Source organism: Sciurus vulgaris (assembly GCF_902686455.1).
Source record: "Sciurus vulgaris genome assembly, chromosome: 14".
NCBI classification, from domain to species: Eukaryota; Metazoa; Chordata; class Mammalia; order Rodentia; family Sciuridae; genus Sciurus; species Sciurus vulgaris.
Genome location: NC_136475.1, coordinates 33,181,657 through 33,206,378, shown reverse-complemented (window position 1 = coordinate 33,206,378; position 24,722 = coordinate 33,181,657). Strand labels below are relative to the sequence as shown.

The window sequence follows — 24,722 nt, the reverse complement described above, 5'->3', positions numbered from 1 at the left end:
TCTCATTTCCTCTTCTCTTCCTGCTCTGTGTCCTATGATGTTCTTCTACAACTAGGGGTGTGGTGTCATCCAGACCCACTACTCTCACTTCTCCTTACTTAAATTTACCTATTTGTGTCAAATAGGAAGCAGGCCATCAACAGTTGTCACTTGGAGACTACATTATAATGTTGTAGTTACTATTTTTAAAAAGAGTCACCATGTGTAACTTTCCATTTACATCAGAACTTAACTTTGGGATTTGGGGACAATTTTTAAGATGAAGAAAATTCTCTAATGTCTCTGAACCCAAAATGGGAATTACTGACTCCAACCATATATTTATAAATAGTTGATCTTCTTTCCTAATACAGATGAATCTCAGCAATATATCCTAATCACTTTGTACTCCTAAGAAAATAGAACAAGCCCCTCCTCTATTTTTATTGGGCACTAATATAGAATATCACTTACTTCGCTGTTACTTCAAATGAAATCCAAGGATGTTAAATATAACAAGTTAAAGTTCAAATAAAATTTTGATGTGCCAGGGATTCAACTCAGGACCCTAAATATGCTAAGCAAGCATTCTACCAACAAGCTAATTCCCTCAGCTACAAATAATTTTTTAATGATAGATATAATGCTCAATTTTCCATAAGGATAGAACGTATTGGAATGTGCTTATTGGGGTTCTTCAAAGAAACAAATAATGAATGGTGTGTGTGTGTGTGTGTTTGTGAAGATTTTGAAACATTGCCTCACTCAGTGTTGAAGCCCTGAGAATCAGAAAGTCAATGGCACAGGCTCCAATCCATGTCTGAAGTTCTAGGAAACAGGTGTCTTAAGGGTAGGAGAAGATGGAATCCTACAAGCTTAGCTAATTAGGCAGAATCAACATTCTTCTATTTTTTGTTCTATCCAGGATTTCACTTGTACAGGGTCATCTGCTTTGCTCAGTCCTCCTAATTCAAATTCTGATCTCTTCTAGAAATGCCCTCACAGACATACCCAGAAATAATGATTGACCTGCTCTCTGAGCATCCTATGTCCCAGTCAAGTAAATATATCAAATTGACATCAGAAAAATTATCTAAATTTTGCCTCCTATGAGTAGCATGTATTTGATCCCTTTGTCTCACAGCCTTGGTAATGTTCCTTATCAAATTTTCCCCATTTGATATGTGAAAATAACACCTTTTTTAAAAAGTTGTACTCCTTTCATTTCTAGTGTATTTTAATATTTGATTATATTTTATTTACCTTTTATTTTATTCCTTTTATATTTTTATATCTTTTCATACTTTTTATAACTTTCCATTGAAAATATAATAAGTATATTCACAGGGTAGATTTCATCATTTTCTCCAAGTTGCCACCTGACTCTTGGCCTTCTATATATTTGATGGACCTCACAATTATATGGCATTGAGCAGTTGAGGATTTCAAAGTATTTCATTGTAATGAATTCCCAACACACCCTAGTGTTACAAATGCCTTTAAAACACAGTAAATTAAAAGTGACATTTTCCTGGATATATGATCAGAGACGGTACATTTATGATTAAAAACAAGAATTCAGTTATCAATACTAACTCCATCAACCATCTTTTTTTTTCTTCTCTATTTTCATGCAAAACTGAGAAACTATACCTACTCAGGGCTTATGTGAAAATACATCTTCTTCTTTTGGCTATCATTTTGGTTTTGTTTACTTTATGATCTTGTTTTCTGTATGTTAGGATTAGCAAGTAGAACTTGTATACTCACTTCTATGGCTCCATGACTTCCTAACTTCCTGACTTCATCAAGGACACATAAGCACCTGTTAGGTGCCTAGGAATGTGTTTTGAAATTACAAAAGAAGGGAAGGAGCAACTTTGTCCTCCAAAAGGCTGGGCTTGTGGATAATTTCTGAAAAAATGCCTTTGCCCAAATGATTAGGAGGTCCTTTTGGAATTACCTTCAGAACCTGTTTGACTTTCATTAGTTTTATTTAAACTATGTTTTTTTTATTTTGTTTTCCTCTAAAACTTTATTCAAAATTAAGTTCTCTTTCCTTGTCATCACCAAATACCACTTTATGAGGAAATTCATTTTTAAAGGAAAAGCAAAGATTTATCATTATCAATGATATTCAAGAGTAAAGTGTGATTAAGACCCTGAAAGCAAAGCTAATGGAGATCTCTTCTGCTGTAGAAGCAATATTTGATCTGTAGATCCTACCTCATTCGTCTCGGTATCTCCAGGTCTGGTTCAGTGCCTAATATGTAGTAGACTCTCAACAACTATTACTAAGCAAGTAGAAGAAAAATTCTAGAACCATTTGGTAAAGCAAGAATTTCCTAATGTAAACTAAACTTGAATGTACTCCTCATGCCAAAGGCACGAATATCACCGTTATGCATTTTTCTGAGATTTAATATTTTAAAATATAATATTTAGAAATTACCCAAATTCTTCAAAAATTGTAGGTAAAATATTATTTTATAAAGAAATATAAGATATATTCAAACATATGCTTATGAATATTATCATCTACTTCATTAGATAGTAAATTTGTGTTGGAATAATAATGTTTCAATAACACTATTTTCATGACGCTTCCAGAATAATTATCTCCACTTAAAAGCATGATAGTTGGAAATGGCAGGATCAAAATGATCTAGCAGGATGACTTGATGTGCAACTAAGGCTTCAATGTTAAAAATAAAATTAATCACTTAATTATAAATAAAAATGGTCATTGTTGGCAAAGTTATTATATAGTATTATTAAGTTATTAGGCAGGAAAAGTAGTCTATTGGTTTCTTATTACTTTAAAATCACCATTTGAGAATTTAAGGGCAATAAAATGCTTTCAGTTGTAAAATTTAAGTGAGCATTTTTTCCACTTTCCCCTGTGAGTCTTGTCTCCTCTGACACCTGACTGGGAATGCTAGTACAATCTAGTGTTCATGCTTTGAGACTTTTCCTTTCAGAAATTGTCATTTGAGGATAAAATGTCTGTATCTCTCTTCCTCATTGACTTCCCATCTGTTGTCAACAATAATTGGAAAGCATTTCTTATTTTTCTCACGTACTCTTTTAATTTCTTTTTCTCTGTTTAACCGTTTTATAGTTAACACTGTATTGTGGTAAATATCCTTGGGAAAATGCTACAGAAATATTTCAATGAAGAATATTTGTGTTACAGAGGACATGGGATAATCTGGCTCCCTTAATGGTAGCCCAAATCCTTTTCTTTCTATTATGGGACGGGGCATTTCATAACAATAATTGTTAGTAAGTACAAAATAATTGCATAAATTAAAACAAGTTAGGAGGAAAATTTGCTTTCTGAACAAGAGAATAAGAATACCTAAATAACTGATTATTAACTTAGTATCACTTTTGAATTTTTGAAATTTTCCTAGATCCATTTCAAAGGTATATTGAGTTTACTTAGCTCTTTAAATTCATCTATGAGTCCTTATTTACACCTTCCATGTTAATTGTCAAACTGAGAATATAATTTCACTCTGATATCACCAATTCTTTAAAATTGCATTTTATGAATTTGCGGATGTTATTCCAGTTGTGATTCAAAGAAGAAACTGTAACATTTCAGAACTCAGTTAAGTGTTAATAGCAGCTTCAAGTAGAGAGTGACATTTTGGCTCCTCTAAGAGTGATACAGAATAGAGGAGGAGTGGAAAAATGGAAAGTGGGTTCTAAACCTAATTTGCAAAGACACTTGAGGTAAGAAAATCAGAATAAGTTGCTGCAAGTTGAAGTCTTTTTGCGCTATCATTAAGGATAGTAGGGTAGCACCTGAAATTTTTCATTAGTTGTCCCTCCTCAATAATTTATCATTCTTATTTTAGGGATAGATATTAAATGTCTTGCAAAAATCTTCTTAAATGAATTAATTATTGTCCTAGAGAGAGAAAAACTACTATTGTACAGAGTAAAAGAGTTCAAATATGCTTTTGGATTACTCAACCAAAATCATTCCCTACAGTGATATAAACTGAATGATCAAGGTGATTAGGTGTCTCTTTTATGTTAATTAGCTGACTCACAAATACAAATAGTACTAAAATAACTTGAACATCTCCAGTATTTTCTTCTGTTTCCATTCCTCAGTACTTTATTTCTTAGAGGCCAAAGATGACAGATCATCCCAAGTTAACTTTCATCTCACCTGTACACAACTTTGAGAAAATCCTCTGATTTCCTGATATTGTGAATTACTTTGATTAATAGTGGTAGTAGAATTTAAAGTGTTCTTGGAACAGAGGGGAAAAGAAAAGAACAGTTCATCTTAGACCTACATAAACAATTCGTAGTCTAAACTAAACCTTAGTACCCATTTGCAGTTTTCTCTCTGCCCCTACTAGGCTTTGGGAAATATATTGAACATTGAGTTGACAAGATCTTAGGAGCAAAACATTTGAATTTGAATCCCAGACCTGCTACTCACTAACTGTGCAACCTTGGAGAAAATACTTAATGCTTCTGAATCTTTTTACTCCTTCACAGTTCTTATTGTATGGAATTGTAATCAGAATTAAATGATATGTACAGAAAGCATTGAACACAGTTTCTCATGAATATTCAATCTTCATTAGTTTAATTTTTATTGATATTGTCTTCACCAATGTCTTTATAACTAAAAATAAATTGAAGGGACAAGAGGAGAAAGAACGGTGGGAAAAATGTGTGGAAATAAATGAAGATTAGAAACAAGACACGGAGGTACACACAATGCCCTGGAGTAGCGACTTACAAACTTTGGCCTGCACACGATCAAAGACAACAAGGAAGCCATTGTATTGACTAAGCAACAGGAGTTCCACTTAGAGCTTTGGAAAATATCCATCTCCACAAGTAATCAGCTCATGAAACCTGATTAGATATTAACACGTCTTTCCATTGATGACAAAATTCAGTCTTAGCAAAGGTTTTTGGTTGAAATCAACGTCACAAAGATAATATAATATCCACAAGGAGAAATTACATTACTTTACATTTTTTTAGTTATACATGACAGTCAAATGTATTTTGCCATATTATACATACATGGAGTATAACTTCCCATCCTTGTGGTTGTACATGATGTCGAGATGCACTGGTCATATATTCATATATGAGCACAGGAAGGTTATGTCCCAGTCATTCTACTGTCCTTCCTATTTGCATTGACCCCTCCCTTCCTTTCAACCCTCTTTGTCTAATCCAATGACTTCTCTTCTCTGCCCAACCTTGTTTTTTATAACTAAAAAAATGTAATGTAATTTCTCCTTGTGGGTATTATATTATCTTTGTGACGTTGATTTCAACCAAAAACCTTTGCTAAGACTGAATTTTATCATCAACGGAAAGACGTGTTAATATCTAATCAGGTTTCATGAGCTGATTACTTGTGGAGATGGATATTTTCCAAAGCTCTAGGTGGAACTCCTGCTGCTTAGTCAATCCAACGGCTTCCTTGTTGTCTTTATGTGCAGGCCAAAGTCTGTGTTATCATCTGCATATCAGAGAGAAGAGTCTTGTTTATTTTTACTATTATTTTTATTATTTTGATTCATTGTACACAAATGGTGGACAACTTTCATTTCTCTGTACATGAAGTAGAGTCACATTTGTGTAATCATACATGTGCATAGGGTAATGATGGTTATCTCATTCTCTTTCCTTCCCCCACCCTCATTTTCCTCTATACAATCCATCCTTCCTCCCTCCATTCTTGCCTCCCCCTGCCCCATTATGTATCATTATCCACTTATCAGAGAAATCATTTGGCCTTTAGTTTTTTGGGGATTGGCTTGTTTCACTTAGCATGATGTTCTCTAACTCCATCCATTTACCTTCAAATGCCATAGTTTTATTCTTCTTTATGGTTGAATAATATTCCATTATGTATATATACCACATTTTCTTTATCCATTCATCTACTGAAAGGCATCTAGGTTGGTACACAATCTAGCTATTGTGAAATGAGCTGCTATAAACATTGATGTAGCTGCATCACTGTAGTATGCTGCTTTTAAGTCCTTTGGATATAGGACAAGGAGTGAGATAGCTGGGTCGAATGGTGGTTCCATTCCAAGTTTTCTAAACAATCTCCATACTGCTTTACAGAGTAGTTGCACCAATTTGCAACTCCACCAGCAATGAATGAGTGTACCTTTTTCTTCACATCCTTGCCAACACCTATTGTTGCTTGTATTCTTAATAATAGACATTCTAATTGGGGTGAGATGGGTGAGACGAAATCTAAGGATAATTTTGATTTGCATTTCTCTTATTACTAGATATGTTGAAAATTTTTTTCATATATCTGTTGATTGCTTGTAGATCTTCTTCAGTGAAGTGTCTACACATATCCTTAGCCCATTTATTGACTGGGTTATTTCTATTCCTGGTGTAAAGTTTTTTGAGTTCTTTATAAATTCTGGAGATTAGTGCACTATCTGAAGTGCATGTGGCAAAGATTTTCCTCCTACTCTGTAGGCTCTCTCTTCACATTGTTGATTGTTTCTTTTGCTGAGAAAAAACTTTTTAGTTTGAATCTATCCTATGTATTGATTCTTGTTTTAATTTCTTGTGCTTTGGGAGTCATGTTAGGGCACTCTGGTCCTAGGCCAACCTGATGAAGATTTGGACTTACTTTTTCTTCTGTTTGGTGCAGTGTCTCTGGTCTAATTCCTAGGTCCTTGATCCATTTTGAGTTGAGTTTTGTGCAGGGTGAGAGATAGGGGTTTAGTTTCATTTTGCAGCATATGGATTTACAGTTTTTCCAGCACCATGTTTTAAAGAAACTATCTTTTCTCCACTGTATGTTTTTGGCACATTTGTCTAGTATGAGATAACTGCATTTATGTGGATTTGTCTCCGTGTCCTCTATTCTGTACCATTGATCTACCTGTCTAATTTGGTACCAATATCATGCCATTTTTGTTACAATGTCCTATAGTAGAGTTTACATTCTGGTATTGTGATACCTCCTGCATCACACTTCCTGTTCAGGATTGCATTGGCTATCCTGGGTCTTTTGTTCTTCCACATGGATTTCATGATTGCTTTCTCTATTTCTATGAGAAATGTCACTGGGATTTTAATTGGAATTGTGTTAAATATATATAATGCCTTTGGAAGTTCTGCCTATTCATGAACACAGGAGATCTTTCCATCTTCTAAGGTTTTCTTTAATTTCTTTCTTCAGTGTTCTGTAGTTTTCATTGTAGAGGTCTTTCACCACTTTTGTTAGATTGATTCCCAAGAATTTTATTTTTTTGAGGCTATTGCAAATGGGACAGTTTTCCTAATTTCTCTTTCAGAGAACTCATCATTTATGAATACAAATGCACTAGATTTAAGAGTGTTGATTTTATATCCTGCTACTTTACTGAATTCATTTATGAGTTCTAGAAGTTTTCTGGTCGAATTTTTTGGATCCTATAAATATATAATCATGTCATTGGCAAATAGTGATAGCTTGAGTTCTTCTTTTCCCATTCATATCCCTTTAATTTGGTCTGTCTGATTGCTCTGGCTAGAGTTTCAAGGATAATATTGAATAGAAGTGTTGAAAGATGGCATCCCTGCCTTGTTCCAACATTTAGAGTGAACGTTTTCAGTTTTTCTCCATTTAGAATGATGTTTGCTGTTGTCTTAGCATAGATAAGTATGAAGCATAGATAAGTACACACAGATGAAGTATGTTCCTACCATCCCTATTTTTTCTAGTGTTTTGAGCATGATGGGGTGCTGTATTTTATCAAAAGCTTTTTCTGCTGAAATAATCATATGATTCTTAATTTTAAGTCTGTCGATGTGGTGAGTTACATTTATTGATTTCCAGATGTTGAGCCAACCTTGCACTTCTGGGATGAAACCCACTTGATCATGGTGCACTATCTTTTTAATATGTATTTGTATGCGATTTGCTCAAATTTTGCTAAGAATTTTTGCATCTATGTTCATTAGGAATATTTGTATGAAGTTTTCTTTCCTCGATGTTTCTTTTTCTGGTTTTGGTATCAGGGTGATACTAGCTTCATAGAATGAGCTTGGAAGGGTCCTCCTTTACCATTTCATGGAATACGTTGAGAAGTATTGGAATGAGTTCTTATTTGAAGGTCTTGTGGGACTCGACTGAGAGTCCATCTGTTCCCGGACTTACCTTGGTATGATTTTGTTGGCTTCTTCTATTTCATTGCTTGAAATTGGTCTATTGAAATTGTGTATGTCCTCTAGATTCAATTTGGGTGGATCATATGTCTCTAGAAGTTTGTCAATGTCTTTGAGATTTTCTATTTTGTTGAGTATATATTTTCAAAATAGCTTCTACTTTTGTATTTCCATAGTGTCTGTCATGATATTTCCTTTTTTATCATAAATTTTAGTAATTTGAGTTTTCTCACTCCTCTTCATTATTGTGGTTAAGGTTTTATCGATTTTTTTTATTTTTTCAAAGAACCAACTTTTTGTTTTGTCAATTTTTTGAATTGTTTCTTTTGTTTCAATTTTATTGATTTCAGCTCTGATTTTAAATATTTCCTGTCTTCTACTACTTTTGGTGTTGAACTGGTCTTCTTTTTCTGGGACTTTGTGCTGTAATATTAGGTCATTTCTTTGTTGGCTTTTTCTTCTTTTATTGAATGCACTCCATGTAATGAATTTTACTCTTAGTACTGCTTTCATAGCATCCCAGAGATTTTGATATATTATATGATTGTTCTCATTTACTTCTAAGAACTTTTTCATCTCCTCCTTGATGTCTTCTGCTATCCATGCATCATTAAATAGCATATTATATAGTCTCCAGGTTTTAGAGTAATTTTTTAAATTTTATAATTGATTTCTAATTCTGTTCCATTTGATCTGATAGAATACAAGGTAGAATCTCTATTTTTTTGTATTTGCTAAGAGTAGATGTGGGCTTTACATTTTAGATGGTCTATTTTAGAGAAGGATCACTGTGCTGCTGAGAAGAAAGTGAATTGGATCCTTGATGAATGGAATATTCTATATATGTCTGTTAAGTCTAAACTATTGATTGTGTAATTGAGTTCTATGGTTTCTTTGTTCAATTTTGTTTGGAAGATCTCTCCAATGGTGAGAGAGGTATGTTAAAGTCACCTGGTATTTTCATGTTGTCATCTATTTGGTTCCTGGAATTGAGAAGGATTTGTTTGATGTGCATGGATGTGCCATTGTTTAGGGCATAAATATTTATTATTGCTATGTCTTACTGATTTATGCTTCCCTTAAGCAGTACAAAATGTCCTCATTTATCCCTTCTGACTAACTTGGGCTTGAAGTCTGCTTTATCTGATATGAGAATGGAAACCCCTGCTTTTTCACTGCCTATGTGTGTGGTATGTTTTTTTCCCATCCTTTCGCCTTTAGTCTGTGAGTATGTTTTTCTATGAGATGAGTCTCTTGAAGGCAGTATATTGTTGGGTCTTTCTTTTTAATCCAACCTGCCAGTCTGTGTCTTTTGATTGATGAGTTTAGACCATTAACATTCAGGGTTATTATTGAGATGACTTGTAGTCACAGTCATTTTGGTTTATTTTTGTTTTTGAACTTGACTTGGTTTCTCCTTTAATTGGTTTTTCCTTTAGGGTCGTTTCTCCCTTTTCTGACATACATTGCTGTTTTTCATTTCTTCCTCATGGAATATTTTACTGAGAATGTTCTATGGTACAAACTTTCTGTTTGTAAACTCTTTTAACTTTTCATTATCATGGAAGTATTTTATTTTATCCTCAAATCTGAAGGTAAGTTTCGCTGGGTATAAGATTCTTGGGTGGCTCCCACTTTCTTTCAGAGCTTGAAATATGTTGTTCCAGGCCCTTATGGCTTTTATGATCTGGGCTGAGAAATCTGCTGATATCTGTATTGGTTTCCCCCTGAATGTAATCTGATTTTTTTCTCTCACAGTCTTTAAAATTTTATCTTTATTTTTTATGTTAGGTATTTTCATTATAATGTGCCTTGGTGTGGATCTGTTACAATTTTGTACATTTGTTTTCTTATAAGCTTTTTGTATTTGATTTTCCATTTCATTTTTCAGATTTTGGAAATTTTCTGATATTATTTCTTTGAATAGATCATTCATTCCTTTGGTTTTTTATCTCTGTTCCTTCCTCAATCCCAATAATTCAAAAATTTGGTCTTTTCATGATATTCCATAATTCTTGGAAGTTCTGTTCATGTTTTCTTACCATCTGTTTTTGTTTTCAAGATTAAATATTTTGTCTTCATTGTCTCAGCTTCTATCTTACAAGTGATCTAGTCTGTTGGTGATGCTTATTATTGAGTTTTTAATTTGGTTTACTGTTTTCTTCATTTCAAGAATTTCTGGGTTTTTTTTCTTTTTTTCAAAATCTCTCTTTATTGAAATGATCGTTTTGCTTCCTGCATTTGCTCCTTTAACTGTTTATTGGTGTGATCATTCATTGCCTGCATTCGTGCTCTTATCTCATCCTTTACTTCTTGGATCATTTTAATTATGTACATTCTGAACTCCTTTTCTGATATTTCTTTTACTATGATCTCATTGGATTCTATTGATATAGCATCTAGGTTTGTTTGGGACACTTTCTTCCCTTGTTTTTTTCATGTTGTTTGTGGATCTTTCCCTCTAGCAGTGCAAATCTGAGATATTGCAGTTTTTCCACTACAGACTTATAGTGTCCTTGCAGGTTTTCAATACCTCACCTTAAAATGGGATGTCAATATTAGCAGCACACAACACAAACAATATGCATCCTTAATCCAAATAGTCCCTATTAAGATATTAACACTATTGTCTTAATAAACAGAGATGATGAGTTCAATTATTATCTACAGCATAAACAATAGGCTTGTAATGCGGTCCACAATTTCTAATGGTGGACAAAGAGGATGGGGAGGGGTGTAGGAAGTAATGTTAATGAGATAAGAAATGAGTCTATAGAGGTACTATATCATTGGAATAGTGAAAGCAGAATCAAGAGAAATTGGTAGTAGCATGAGAAAAGGGAGAGTCTTCAAGGAAATAGATAAGAGGAAAATAGAGTGAGAAAAATAATTTTAAAAAGAAAAGAAGGAATAATAGTAATAACACTATTAATAAGAAAAAATTATACAATAAAACTATACTGTACTGTTTAAACCTCCTAACCTGCAGAAGCCTGATGCCTAAGAGATACTTGATAATGTGGTGTCCCAAGACAGGAGCTTCCCCACTAGGGATGGTGGCTTTCAGGTTGGGAATAATCCATGATAGTGGCAGAGGCAACCACGCGTGATATCCAGTTGCAGCATGGGCACTAGACCATGCAGGGTGGGGGCTTTAGACTGTGGGCTGGGCCTGGGTTTTGCTAGGGACCAGGGGCAGTGGGCCTGGGCTGGGGCACATTGCTGGAGTTGCACACAAGCAGTGGCTCGGTCTTTGCGTTTTGGGGGGATTGGCTTATTTCACTTAGCATGATAGTCTCCAGTCCCATTCATTTACCAGCAAATGTCATAATTTCATTCTTCTTTATAACTGAGTAATATTCCTTATTCCTTGTGTGTGTGTGTGTGTGTGTGTGTGTATAGCACATTTTCTTTATTTGCTCAACTTTTGAAGGTCACTTAGATTAGTTCCATAACTTAGCTATTCTGAATTGAGCTGTTATAAACATCAATGTGGCAATTTGCTATAGTATGCTGATTGTAAGTAATTTGGGTATATACTGAGGAGTGGGCTAACTGGGTCAAATTGTAGTTCTACCCCAAGTTTTCTGAGGAATTTCAAATGCCCTTTATCTGAAATGTTTAGAACCAGAAGTGTTTCAGATGTTGCATTATTTCCATGTGCATCTATAGACTTCATAGAGATAAGATCAAAGGTTAAATAAAAAATCTATTTATAGATGTGTACCATACACACATAGCCTGAAGATAATTTTATATAATATTTTAAATATTTTTTGCATGAAACAAAGTTTCATGTTGTGAAATTTTTTCCATGTAGCATATGTTACCAGTCAGTTTTGAATTTGGGTACATTTTGGATTTCATATTTACAGATTAGGAATTTTCAAAAATCAGATATTTTGAGCAATTTTTCATATTTTTATTTTTTTAACCACATAGCTTTATAATTGAACACTAGAAAATTGCCTTTAAATGTATCTTCAAAAACTAGGACAGGAATAAGTTCATCATTGATATTCTGATCTATTTGTCTTTCCTCAGGTTCTCTCCAACCTTATACAATCTAATTTTCTTGATACTAAGAAAGAAAAACAAATATTCCCTTGCATTTAGGATATTCTGCAGTGATCTAGAAATTCAAAGACATTGCTAAATTATAAGTTGGTCTTGTCCATTTCTGATTGTGTGATTAACCAATCCAAATGTTTTCAACTCCTTTCAAACCCATATTAATCATCTATTTTCTGATGAAATTTATTTCTCTAGTCATGGCTTAGGTTACAGTTATAAATAGAAACTGTCCTTATGTGACCTTATCAAAGATGTTGTGAATGCATAAACAAACATGTACCCACACAGAGGTGCGAATTGCCAGGTTGTATGATAAGCTTTTTACTGCTTTTCTCATTGTGCTTTTTGTCAGGGGAATACCAGAGACTGAGCTCAGGGGCACTCAACCACTGAGCCACATCCCCAGTCATGTTTGTATTTTATTTATAGACAGGGTCTCACTAAGTTGCTTAGCTGCTCACTGTTGCTGAGGCTGGCTTTGAACTTGGAGTCCTCCTACCTCAGCCTCCTGAGCTGCTGGTATTACAGGCATGCTCCATCATGCCCGGCTTCTCATTGTACATTTTGACTACCAGAAAACACTCTCATAATTGAAACCAATCCCATTTTTATTTTCATTTAATATTAGAATACTTCTTTTTTTGTCTTTAATAATTAAAGCTTAGTAATATTAGTACAAGACTAAAAAGAGTATGAGTGAGACTTTTCAGTCAGAAAGTTCACTTCCTTACTATGTTTTTAAACAAGAATTAGAGATCCTCATAAAAAAAGTCATGTCTGTGTTTAACTCTACCATTTATTAAGAATTTAAGAAAATCTAAATTAGTATTTTTAGGTAGACACCAAGTACTTCTCGCTTCATAAACCTATGCACATGTTAGAAAACAACCACCCACATTTTTTTTACATTAACTGCCCCACCAGGGCTATCTTTTTCAGTTTTATTGTAATATAAATGAAGACCAAACACTTAGCATGTGCAATTTGATCAGTTATTTTCATTGTACTTTAAAGAATAAAATCAACCTAAGGATTTACATGGCTTGGCCAATACAGATGAAGTTCTGAATCTATGGATATATTATACAAAGGATAAATTAGACACTAAAGACTTACTCTTTTAAGCTAATTTAGAGTATTATTGGTGTCTTACATACTACTCATCATGTTACCACAGGAATGATTCCTTTGGATAGAATATGTGCTTGAGACTAGCATTAGTCTATGAGTATCTAGAAGTAACTATCTCCTCCAAATCATCTAACTTTCTAAAATTGAAATAACTTAGTAACTTAACAGTTTATTCTTCCTATCGTTAACTTTTTACAAATAAAGGGAAGAACAGAACTTTATGGTCTTCCAAATACCTATTCTTGACCACAATCTACTGTGGAATAAGTGACTTCAGCTTTGTCTGAAATTATTCATTTGGCATTTCTTCAAGTACTGCCATGTAATAAAATATGCACTATTGTTAGCCTACTCTTATTTAGAGCATTTTATGTACAAATCACCTTTCCAAACAGTACACATTTCATATATAGATTTCACATCTCTATCAGAAGTATATAAATGAAAAAACTAGAGATATTGATGTTTATGCAAATTTCTCCAAGAAGGAGAACATTTAAATTGTTATGATTTAAGATAGTCTCTATTTTCAAGTGTTTTGTAATTAACATGTAAACATTTTGTAATCATAAGATTTACTTTAGGAGATAATTATGATGAAGTTAAACAGCTGTGAAGACTAGCAATTTAAAACTACATTAATAATAACTTTTATTATATTTGTTTTATTTCTTAAAAATACATCATATTTATAAATATTGATTTGCAAATGGATATGTCCATATACAGTTAGAAGGAAAAGATCAACCATTGGTTGTTCTCCACTACTTTTAATAATGATCACATCCTCACACATTTGAAAACTGTATTGTACAGAAGGAAAGCTTGTGTATTTTAAGTTTTTTTTAAATACCTTATATCTCCAGATCACAGATAAAATATGTTGAGTATAGACATATTGATGAATTAGACTACTCTGACCCATTTAAAATATCTATACGAAGTAAGAAGAGGTGGCGTATTTACAATCAGAGTTTGTTGCAGGGATGTGGATGGATAAGTCACAGAGAATTCTTTTAAAGGAAAATAGAAGCTTTCAAATAAAACTCCTCACCCTTTGTGATCACTCCCTTGCAGAGTTCATTTACTTTTATGGTTTCAACCATTATTTCTATGTTAAAAAATTCCCAACTTTGTATTTCCAACCATGATCACTCACGCCAATTCTGAATTCACATTTCACATTTAGGTTCATGTAGATATCAGTCATCACAAACTCCAAACAGTCGCGATCATGCCTCCTGAGTAATGGGCATGTTCTAACTTTCCAACATTCCTAATAGTATCACCAAGTGTCTGGAGTACCACATGCACCCTCATCTCTCGACAGGATCCATCTGGTCATGTCTTCATTCCTATGGGTCTTTAGCTCCTGGTTCCATCACTTCATCTTATATTACTGGTTCTTTTTCCCCTAATCCTCCATAACTTTCCATTGAAACCCTAGAGCACAAAACTGGCTTCATCATGTTATATCATATCATAACTATAAATTTTCAGATGTTTTTGTTCTAAGCATAATAGAAGCATCATCTATGGCTTTTAATTATCCTTCCTGCCTCAACCCCAAAACTGTAGTTAGATGAAATGGCAAGACTTTGGAATTAGAATGCTATTTAAATTCAGTCTTCATGCAGTCTTCGTGTGTTCAGTGAATTCAGTCTAACACATCTTTGTATAAGAAACTGGATTTGTAAAATAAATTGGACATGTGTTGAAATAATTTAAACCTTAATAACAAAGGTAAAATATTCCTTCACACTTCAACAAATATTTATCCAGGACCTAAGTGAATCTTAGTCTTCTCTGTCCTATTAAGCAGTGTGGAAAGAAGAATTACTTCAAGGTTGCACTGAAACAGTTAGAAAATGAACTGCAGTAAATCATGAGATGTGGAAACCAGTTGGTGGTCAGGCAAGTGTTTGTGTGTGTGTGTGTGTGTGTGTGTGTGTGTGTGTGTGTGAGATTGCTGCTTTAATCAACTAGAATACATGTGTAAAACACCTGCTTCACATTCACCATAATATAGGCTCAATAAAGAAACATCAAAGTCTAAGATAAACTTCCAAATTACTTATAATCAAATTGGTTATAGGAAATAAAGACATGCTAAACAAAGGCAAATGAAATAAAACAGAATACAGTCATTTCTAAGTGTTAAAATCTAAATTATACCTAGCAGTGTATAATAGAGCAAATTTTCAGAATGTGGGAGCCTGCATACCTTATTGTGAATGGCAAAAAATTCAAGGGTTCCCATGGTAAGCAAACCCCCAGACATATTCCTTGAAATTACTAAAACATTTTTAACCACCCATATAAAATTTTTTCAAGGGTTTCTGAAGAATGTAATGCTTTTAAGACACCACTTATCAAGTTGTGTAATATTTAATGAGCCAAAATTGTTGTGTTTGTGAGCAGAACACAAAGATAACACAAAGATGTTGATTGTGTTTTCTCTCTATACTGCAACAAACAAATATATACTAGTATGCATTTTTTTAAAGAAGAAAAGCAGAGAAAATATCAAAGATTGCCTTTAAATTGAACCCAGTGTGGTAGTGTCCACAGAACTTGTTAGATGCAACACTGAGGCCTATGACAGGCTACGTTCTCAGAAAGGGTGGGGGAGAGTTTAATGACAACAACAGAGGGCTTGAACTGAGATGTTAGCATTCTAATATCCTTTCTCCCAGATGTCAACATGTTCACTGGTGTGTGAACATATTCATTATAGCAGGATTTCAATTTAGATTGTGAATTTTGGATAAACCATTTTGCAAGTCATTATAGTAAATGTTGAAATATTGAATGATCAGGTATCAAGGGATACATCTTTTTATTAGCCACCGGATTATGTGTTTCAGATTATATATGCTACAAAATAAGACAGATGAGAGTTAATGGCAAAACTAGAATAAACAGGAAACATATAAGGAAGAGGTTATTTAAGTAGATACCAAACAAAAGATAAAACCTTCCTAAATATGCATAGAGCAGAAGGGCAGAGATGCAGTGAGGGTGATTATTTTAAGGGACAATTATGTGCTTATGCACACACATCAAATAAAGTACAGAGGAAAAAATTAGTTTAAAAATAGCTTCCGTATTGGCAAACCAATTTCAGAAAGTTGTAACATATATTTACTATATTCACTATATATCTGTGTATGTTTCTCCATTTTATCTATCTATAGCATAATATATATTTTTGACATGTGTAAGATATGTACGTTTATAAATGCATGTACTTAGACCAACACAACTCTCTATGTTGTTAACCATGATTTGCCTAGATATTTGAAATTATGGGTACAATTAAAAAGAAAAACCTTCAGTAGTATCATCACCTTTAAACAAGTTAGGAGGTAAAATGTCATTAACTTTGTAAAAGCAAATTAAAATGTTCCTAAAATTAAGTAATTTGCTAAATATTAAAACTGAGTTATGCTAAATTGTAACTACATGAAATCATTCTATTTTAGAAAGGTGACCATAATTAGAACTATAGTATTGTTTAGATTTTTATATTTTGTTTGTTAGGTCAGAGGTAAATATTCAAAGCAGACTTTGTGACTTAAAAAGAAAACTAGATCAACATTATGTGTACAACTTAGTTCACTGTACTTTAAATATGTTTTTTAAAAACAATGTTACCTACTTTTAAATCAGCACTTTTTTCAATTTTTCTGCAATGTTTGTTGATAATAACATTTTAAAAACATTTTAATAATGTAATGATTAATTTTAAATTTAGAAATAGAATCTAACGTTTATATGGCACAAAATTGAAAACATACAATTTCAGAATCTAAAAGATACAAACATTCTACTTACATTCCATTATTATGTTCCTTGGGGCATTAGAACACTCATGCATAAACACACACACACACATACACACACTCAAAAGCACACACAGTCACATGCTGACAACTTATTTTAAAAGATTTAGAAAAATGCAGGCAGAGATAAAATATATTTACTTTCTTACTCTTTACCACTCCTTGCCAGAATAAAAATAAAATCCCAGAAGTTAGAAAATAAAGGTTCAAAACTAAATAACCCATCAATAAACAAGCAAAAAACACACAGACTCTTAACAAATACTTAACAAAATGTTCAACATTCTAGGGAAATGCAAACCCAAACTACATTGAGATTTGGTCTCACTCCAGTCAGAATGGCAATCATCAAGAATACAAATAATAATAAATGCTGGTGAGGATGTAGCAAAAAACATACACTCATACATTGTTGGTGGGACTGCAAACTAGCACAACCATACTGCTTTTTTTTTTTTTTTTTTTTTTTTTTGAGATTCCTCAAAAAGTCTTTTGAGAAATGAAGGAATGAAACCAACACATGGCTCATTTATCCCACTCCTACGTATTTATACTATGCAGAATATTTATATGTATTTATAATATGCAGAACTAAAATTAGCATATTATAGTGATAGAACCTCTTCCATGTTTATAGTAGTGCAGTTCCCAAGAGCCCACTTAGGGAAGCTGCCCAGTTCCCATGGAATGGATGAAGGAAATATACATACACGATGAAGCTTCATTGTGACACAAAGAAGAATATAGCATCTGCTGGTAAATGGATCCACTGGAGAACATCATGCTAAGAGAAATAAGACACACTCAGACATTCAAAGGTCAAATGTTGTCTGTTATATTCAGAAGCTAAACCAAAATAAGCGGAAAAAAATTGGGGGAAAGAGTAGACAAAAGGAAGAAATATGGAATGAAATTGACTAAATTATGCTATGTACCTATGTAAATATGCACAGTGAATTTCACCTTTATGTGTATCTATAAAGTATCAATCTAAAACAACAAAACTGTAAATGAGTAGAAGGAATACAAGGAGAGTAAAAGAAAGGAAATGGGGAGAAGAAGGGGAGGAAAAGAGGCAATATGGGAACTCAAGTGGGGTAAATTATATTATACACATGTATGATTGTGCCAAAATGGACCTCAGTATTATATATAACTATGACGAAGTAATAAAAACATAAAACCATATTAGTGCCAATTACTGAAATTAAAAAGTTCAAATATTTAAAGGAAAGGTCTACAGTTAAAAGGATAAAAGTAGGATAGAAATATCTGACTTACATGTAAGATTTTATCGTTGTGTAGTATTTGAGGACTTTGGTGATGGTAAGGAAAACATGGCAAATAGCACACTAGATGTGGGAGAATTCAGAGTCACAAGCTTTACCTGTAAAAGCAATAGTTCTCATAATCAGGTTACTGTTACGTACAACATATAACATGATGAGATTTTTTTTTTCTCTTCTGAGAGGTTTATATTATAAATCAGTCATGTTAAAGCTGCTCAGCGTCCTGTAATACATGCTGTTGGAAGTCTAAGGTTAATTGGATGAACAATTAGTCTTTGGTCATCTGTCAAGGATGCTGTGGATTCCTGCCAGAAAAAGGTGGATGAAACTAAATGACAATTCATGATTCTTCATTCCCTGCAATTTTATTATTTTAAAAATAAATTTGGTCAAGATATATAGTGAAAGTTATAAAGTCTCCAATCTCGATCAATTAAAATGCAAGGCTGAGATACAATACTTCGAGAAAGGCAAGAAGCTGTTAAAACACCAGAATACATTGCATTTACTTTCTGAAGGCACATTAATAATATGAACAACTCAAGGAAAAATGAAAGAGAGAAGTAGATTAATATAAATCTTGCTCTCTATATACATTTATCTAACAACAAGGTACTGAGTGAAATTAATCTATGCATAGCAATAGATTTCTAAGCAGTCAAAAAAAAAATCCTAGTTTACATGTTATTACAGTGGGCGGGGGAGCCTAACCAATAGAAGAGCAATGACATAATAGTATCTGATCAAGATCAGATTATGGTGCAGATTTTAAGAACTCCAGGGTGATAAGTGACCAGCTTCTCTGTGAAATGAAATGATCAGTAAAGTTAGTTTTGGTAGGATTAAGCTGAATCTTTTAGCTCCGAATAATCATGGGTTAGGAGTGAAAGACAAATGACTACACCTAGCCTGCATCCTGGTGCTCCTCTTTCCTTATTCTTGGGCTGGGGATATATCTCAAGGACTAGGGATATTGCTCAGTTGGTAGCGTGCTGGCCTAACATGCACAAGGCCCAGGGTTCAATCCCCAGCACCACCCCCCAAAAAAAAGAGAGGGACTTCTTGTTATTCCTGTCCGTGAGAAGCCTATGCACATTTATATGGACCCTCCCAAGGTAGGATTTAGGCTCTTCTTAGGGATATCGCTATGCAACTAGTATTTGTTGGTCAACTATACCTTATGTCTGTATGCCCATCTCCAAGGGAACTACTTTGGGATCATTTCAATAGTAATGTGAGATCTTGGTTTCTAAGAATGTAGGCTTACAAAACTGCATAGGTATTGAATAGGGGCATTCCCCTGTCTCCATAGACCCTTTGGCACACAAGAAGGGTCCCAACTGGAATAAGGGGCAATATAGGCTCTTCCAAGCAGATGGGTCTTGGGAAGAATTCAATAAGCACATTTTATGATATGAAATTGCAGAAGGATCTCAAGGTCTAATCACTGATTAGATATTAGAGACTAGGATTTAAAAGAATAATTTACAGGGTACATCGAAAGTGGGAATCACAAAAGAAGATTGAAAAGGTGAATTGGGGTTATTAATAAGTTTAGTGCTATGCATATTAAATGCGTTTCATTTTTACAGAGCTACAGGGTAAAAAGAAACTGGGAGCTAAAAGACAAATTTACTTTCAGGTATTAGGAAAAGGCAGTAGGCACTGTGCTCTCAGGAGCTCAAATTAGTTAAAGTGTCTTTGGAGAGTAAAGAATCAAGGTCTAATGTTTTTGAAAACACAAAGGAGAATTCAATCATACCTAGCATTTATGTCACCCACAACTTGATAGCTGTAGTAAGAAATTGTTAATTCTCTAATGGATCTGTACACTTCCCTTTTGTCTTCTCTCAACGGGCAGCATTACACTAATATTTGAGAAGAAATTTTTCAGCTTCTTCATAAGTGTCATCATTTCATTCTCTGAACACTTCAAAGCACACAAAGTTAAGTGAACTAGCACTGAATCTCTTTGAAATATGCATTACAATGATATTGCTTCCACTTCATGTTACTAGTGGCTCCATTTTTAGACACTATGCATATAGGATTTGAGCCTAAATAAGAGGCAATTATGAAAGAGTTGAAATGGAGGAGGTCTTTGCTCTTGAACTTCTAAGAGCTTTCCTCATTTACTGCAGTTTTGGAAGGAGCAGCAACCCTTTAGAAAACTCAATAGTGCCCTAAATGACATGCTTAGGCAGTCAGGTGGTCACTTTCCATCAGGTCGCTTAACGTTAAGGAGAAACACAGGAGATCATGCTAATTCAAAAATTGGTAGTAATGAAAATAATTCTTCTTTTTATTAAATCCAAACACTCAAGCATAAGCAAGACTAGTCTAACATAGGCAACAAATCTTTTACTCACTACTTAATCAATATATGGTACTTTTTTCCTGTATTCTGAAAGTAACATTTAATTTGTCTATTGTCTTCTTCATCTGAACAGTTAATTTTAAAATGAATACCTGTGCAAATGGAAATTATCATTCTTGATAAATAACAACAATAAAACTTATCTTATTATAAGTAAATATCTAGTTCCCACAGAGAGATAGCTTCTAAATCATGCATGATGGGATAGAAAAACAGGCATAGCACCTTCTATATTGATAGGTATTGGGACTGCCTCAAATTAAGCAACAGATTTGCAATATTATTAGTACTCAATATGTTGACCTCAAATACACAATTAAAGAAAAATAGAATAAGTTGACTGATTTTGTTTTAATATAAATATTTTTACATGGATCTGCAAATTGGTCATTTAAGTTGCTCATTTCAAAAATAAATAAAATCTGTTTCAAAGCTATGAAATACATGCAATCAATTCATCAAGGTATACTACTTATAGTGTGCAGTGTACAGTATGGTCCTAACGGTTTAGCCTAAACCATGCAGTACTATGGGGCTTTTGTTTTAATGAAGACTTATAGTCAGTAACCATTAGGACAAAACCACTGGATAACAAGTTAAATAAGTCTGTTTTGCAATTTGTCTACATTTATCCCCTTCAATTCTAAAAATTTTACAAGTGCTTTAACATCATCCAAAATACTAAATTTGAAAATAGTACAACAAATAAATTATAAGCAAAGTACTCAGGAATTTGATCCTTCTCTTTCAAGACTCAAAACTTTTCTCTTTGAGTGTACAAGAATAATTAGGTCCTAAGAGACTAAACCTTGCTAACTAAAATGCTCATATTACTCAGCCACATACCAACTTTTGTGTTTATTATTTCACAATGGAAAAATAGGTCATAAGGACCAGAAACACTGTCAATGTGACCAGCATATTATCTCCTCTATATTTCAACACTCTAGGAAGTCAAATAAAAATCAGAAACCACTTTATTGATTTACCATGAGTAGTAATGGTCTCAGGAGAGAAAATTACTCAAAAGTCCAGTACATCAGTGCATTCTCCTTAAGAGATGAATGTGCACAAGAATCTGAAGGTGGCATAGTGAGTACTGAAGCAAAGCAAGGGAGCTGGCTGAATCAAAGCTGAAAGCTTCCGAGATGGCTGGAAGCCACTTGTGATTGTGATGAGTCTCCCTTCAGACTAGAAATATCCCATCCCGTTGGCTACTAAACTTTCTACTCCACGAATGACTTTTCCTTGAACAGATATTTTGAGGCCATGATTAATGTGCACTCTTTGCTACATGGTACTTGAATCAGTGGGACAAGCATTTTCCCTGGTGACTTTTCTTTTATCTTTGCTCTTATGACTGACTGAACTCTTCTTCTGGATGGTACAACATAATTTTTAAGTATTTTAATGCAGTTTGTTTTAAGTGTTGCTATATCCTTCTGGATTTTTAGTTATTTTATTTCTTATGGGTAAATATCAAAACTCTCAAAAGGTGTGTATATGTGTGTATAGATATAATATAAATACATATACATATATATGTATTTTAAATTTTTTTCTGTATCACAGTTTATATTTTAGAGACAATCCAGTCAGTCACCTTTTATTCCAAAATATTGGGCATACATCCTGCAGGTCTTAATATTGCAAAGTTTATTCTTTTTCCTCTTATACATGATTAGATGATGTTTAAAGGGTTTATGTAACTTATTTAAGATTACACATCTATTGTGAAATGATGCCTAGATTCAAAGCCATCTGTTTCTCATTCCTAATACTAAATTCTTTGCTACTTTATTAAAGTATGTGTTTCTTTCCTTCCATCTTTTCCTTTTGTTTTTCTAAGATCTTTGTGTGATTCACAAATTCATTTTATTATAATCTTGGATATTTAATATTAAGAAAAAAATGTTTCCATGTGGATTCCATGACACTTCTCTGTCCTATTTGTAGTAAACTTTGTAGACAGACATGCTTATATATTCTCTCATCTTAATTCTCATTGTCTCCTCATCTATTCTATGAGGACAACTATCTATTTAACTATAGTGAAACTACTTTTATCAGAGCCATCCATCACTCTTTGGCAGCAAATCCAATATTCATTTCTTTGATTTTGTTTGAACATATTCAGAAAAGTTGAATATGTCTTTTGTAAAAATAACGTCTGCTCTTGGAAGCTGCACACCCGTAATCTTTTGGTTTTCCTATCTTCCTGCCTGGTCCTTCTCATTCTTCTTATTTGGAATTTTCTCTGTGACTTAACCTTTGAATATTTTAATGCTCTGGGCTCTTTTTCAGATGGCTCAGCCTCTACGCTCTCTCCCTATATATCCTCCTTCAGTCTCATGAATTTAAACACAGTGTATATGCTCAAGTTTGTATTTCTAGCTCTGATCTGTCCCTAGCACTTCAGACAATATATTCAAAAGCCTACTTGACAACTCTATTTAGATGTCTATCTATCATCTTATACTTAATGCATACCAAATGGACTTTTTAACTTGCTTCCCTAACCATCACCCAGAGAAACCCTTGCTCTGCACCTTAGTCTCTTCCATGTCAGAAAAGGCACCCATCTGCACAAATACTCAAGTAAATTAGCTAGAAGTCTTTAGTAATATCTTTCACTCTCCACTACATTCAGTCTTTGGTATATTAAGTCACTCTGTTTTTAGAATGTATCTTGAATCAGACTGTTTTCTTATACTTCCACAACTACCCCTTCACTTCTTTAAACCACTACTACTGTCAGAATATTTGAATCAGTCATTGCCCCTTAACTATCCTCTCTGATTTAATGGGTACTCGTGCAATCCAATTCTCTACCCATCAATTAGGATGGCTTTTTAAAAATGTAAAGCAGATTTTTTTTTTCTCCTTAAGTTTTTCCATTTTCTTCCACTCTCCATCATATAACATTTAGCATTAAATAACAAATGTTTTATCCTTTGTTTTACTAGAATTATGACCAATGGAATCACTTGAGCTTATATCACTGTATTGTAGCACCTAGAAAATTGTCTAGCATATTACTATGCTTAGCAAATATGGACAAATAAAGTAAACAATGAATAAAGTGCTTCTTGACTGGAAGAATCAGGTACATTGGAATATTTGAAATCTGTCCTGATTGCTTTTGTTCCCACCACTTCTCTTTTCTGGAAGTAGTCCATCATTTCTTCCACCCACTCAAACTCTGCTCATTCTTGTAAGTCCGTCAAATCCACTCCCAATTCCTACTCTGCCATTAGAAACTTCCTATGACCCATCACCTTTATTAACCTCTGAAATGTCCTGGAATAATGCTAACACTCCTTTGGTACTTTAAAATCAATATTAAATGGTTGTTCTTTCAGCAATTACTCACAAATGCCAAATATGTACAAATAATAATGCACAGTATAAGTCCCCAATAAGAATCTAACATTTTTTTAGGGCTGGTGTCATGTCTTATTATTGTCAGTTTACTTTTGCCTTAGTATGACAATCATAACCAATACTCAAAAAAAGCAGCATACTAATTAATTTCATGAGATGAGAACATAGGTGCTACCTAGAATAAAAAATTATCAAATGGCTTACAATGTGTTGATTGAACAGGAAAATACCCCAAGGAGATTCTGGAAACATTCTATTTATATGTGATCTGTAGCCATCATGCATATAAAAATAAATACATACTCAAAATTATATTATACACACACATTTATAAGGGAAAAAAGCAAGTGTTATAACTACTCAAAAAATGATAATACAAAGAACACACATTTAAAAAACAATAATAATGAATAGAGGCAAATGGAAGTGCCACTTGTTGATTCCACGACAAACAGGTTGTTGGAA

At 33.5% G+C, this 24,722-nt stretch overlaps 1 protein-coding gene across 2 annotated transcripts in view; it reads left to right on the top strand.

Moving 5' to 3' along the window:
* Positions 1 to 24,722, top strand: part of LRRTM4 (leucine rich repeat transmembrane neuronal 4) — a 787,905-nt gene that overhangs the window by 694,498 nt on the left and 68,685 nt on the right. The window lies entirely within an intron of this gene.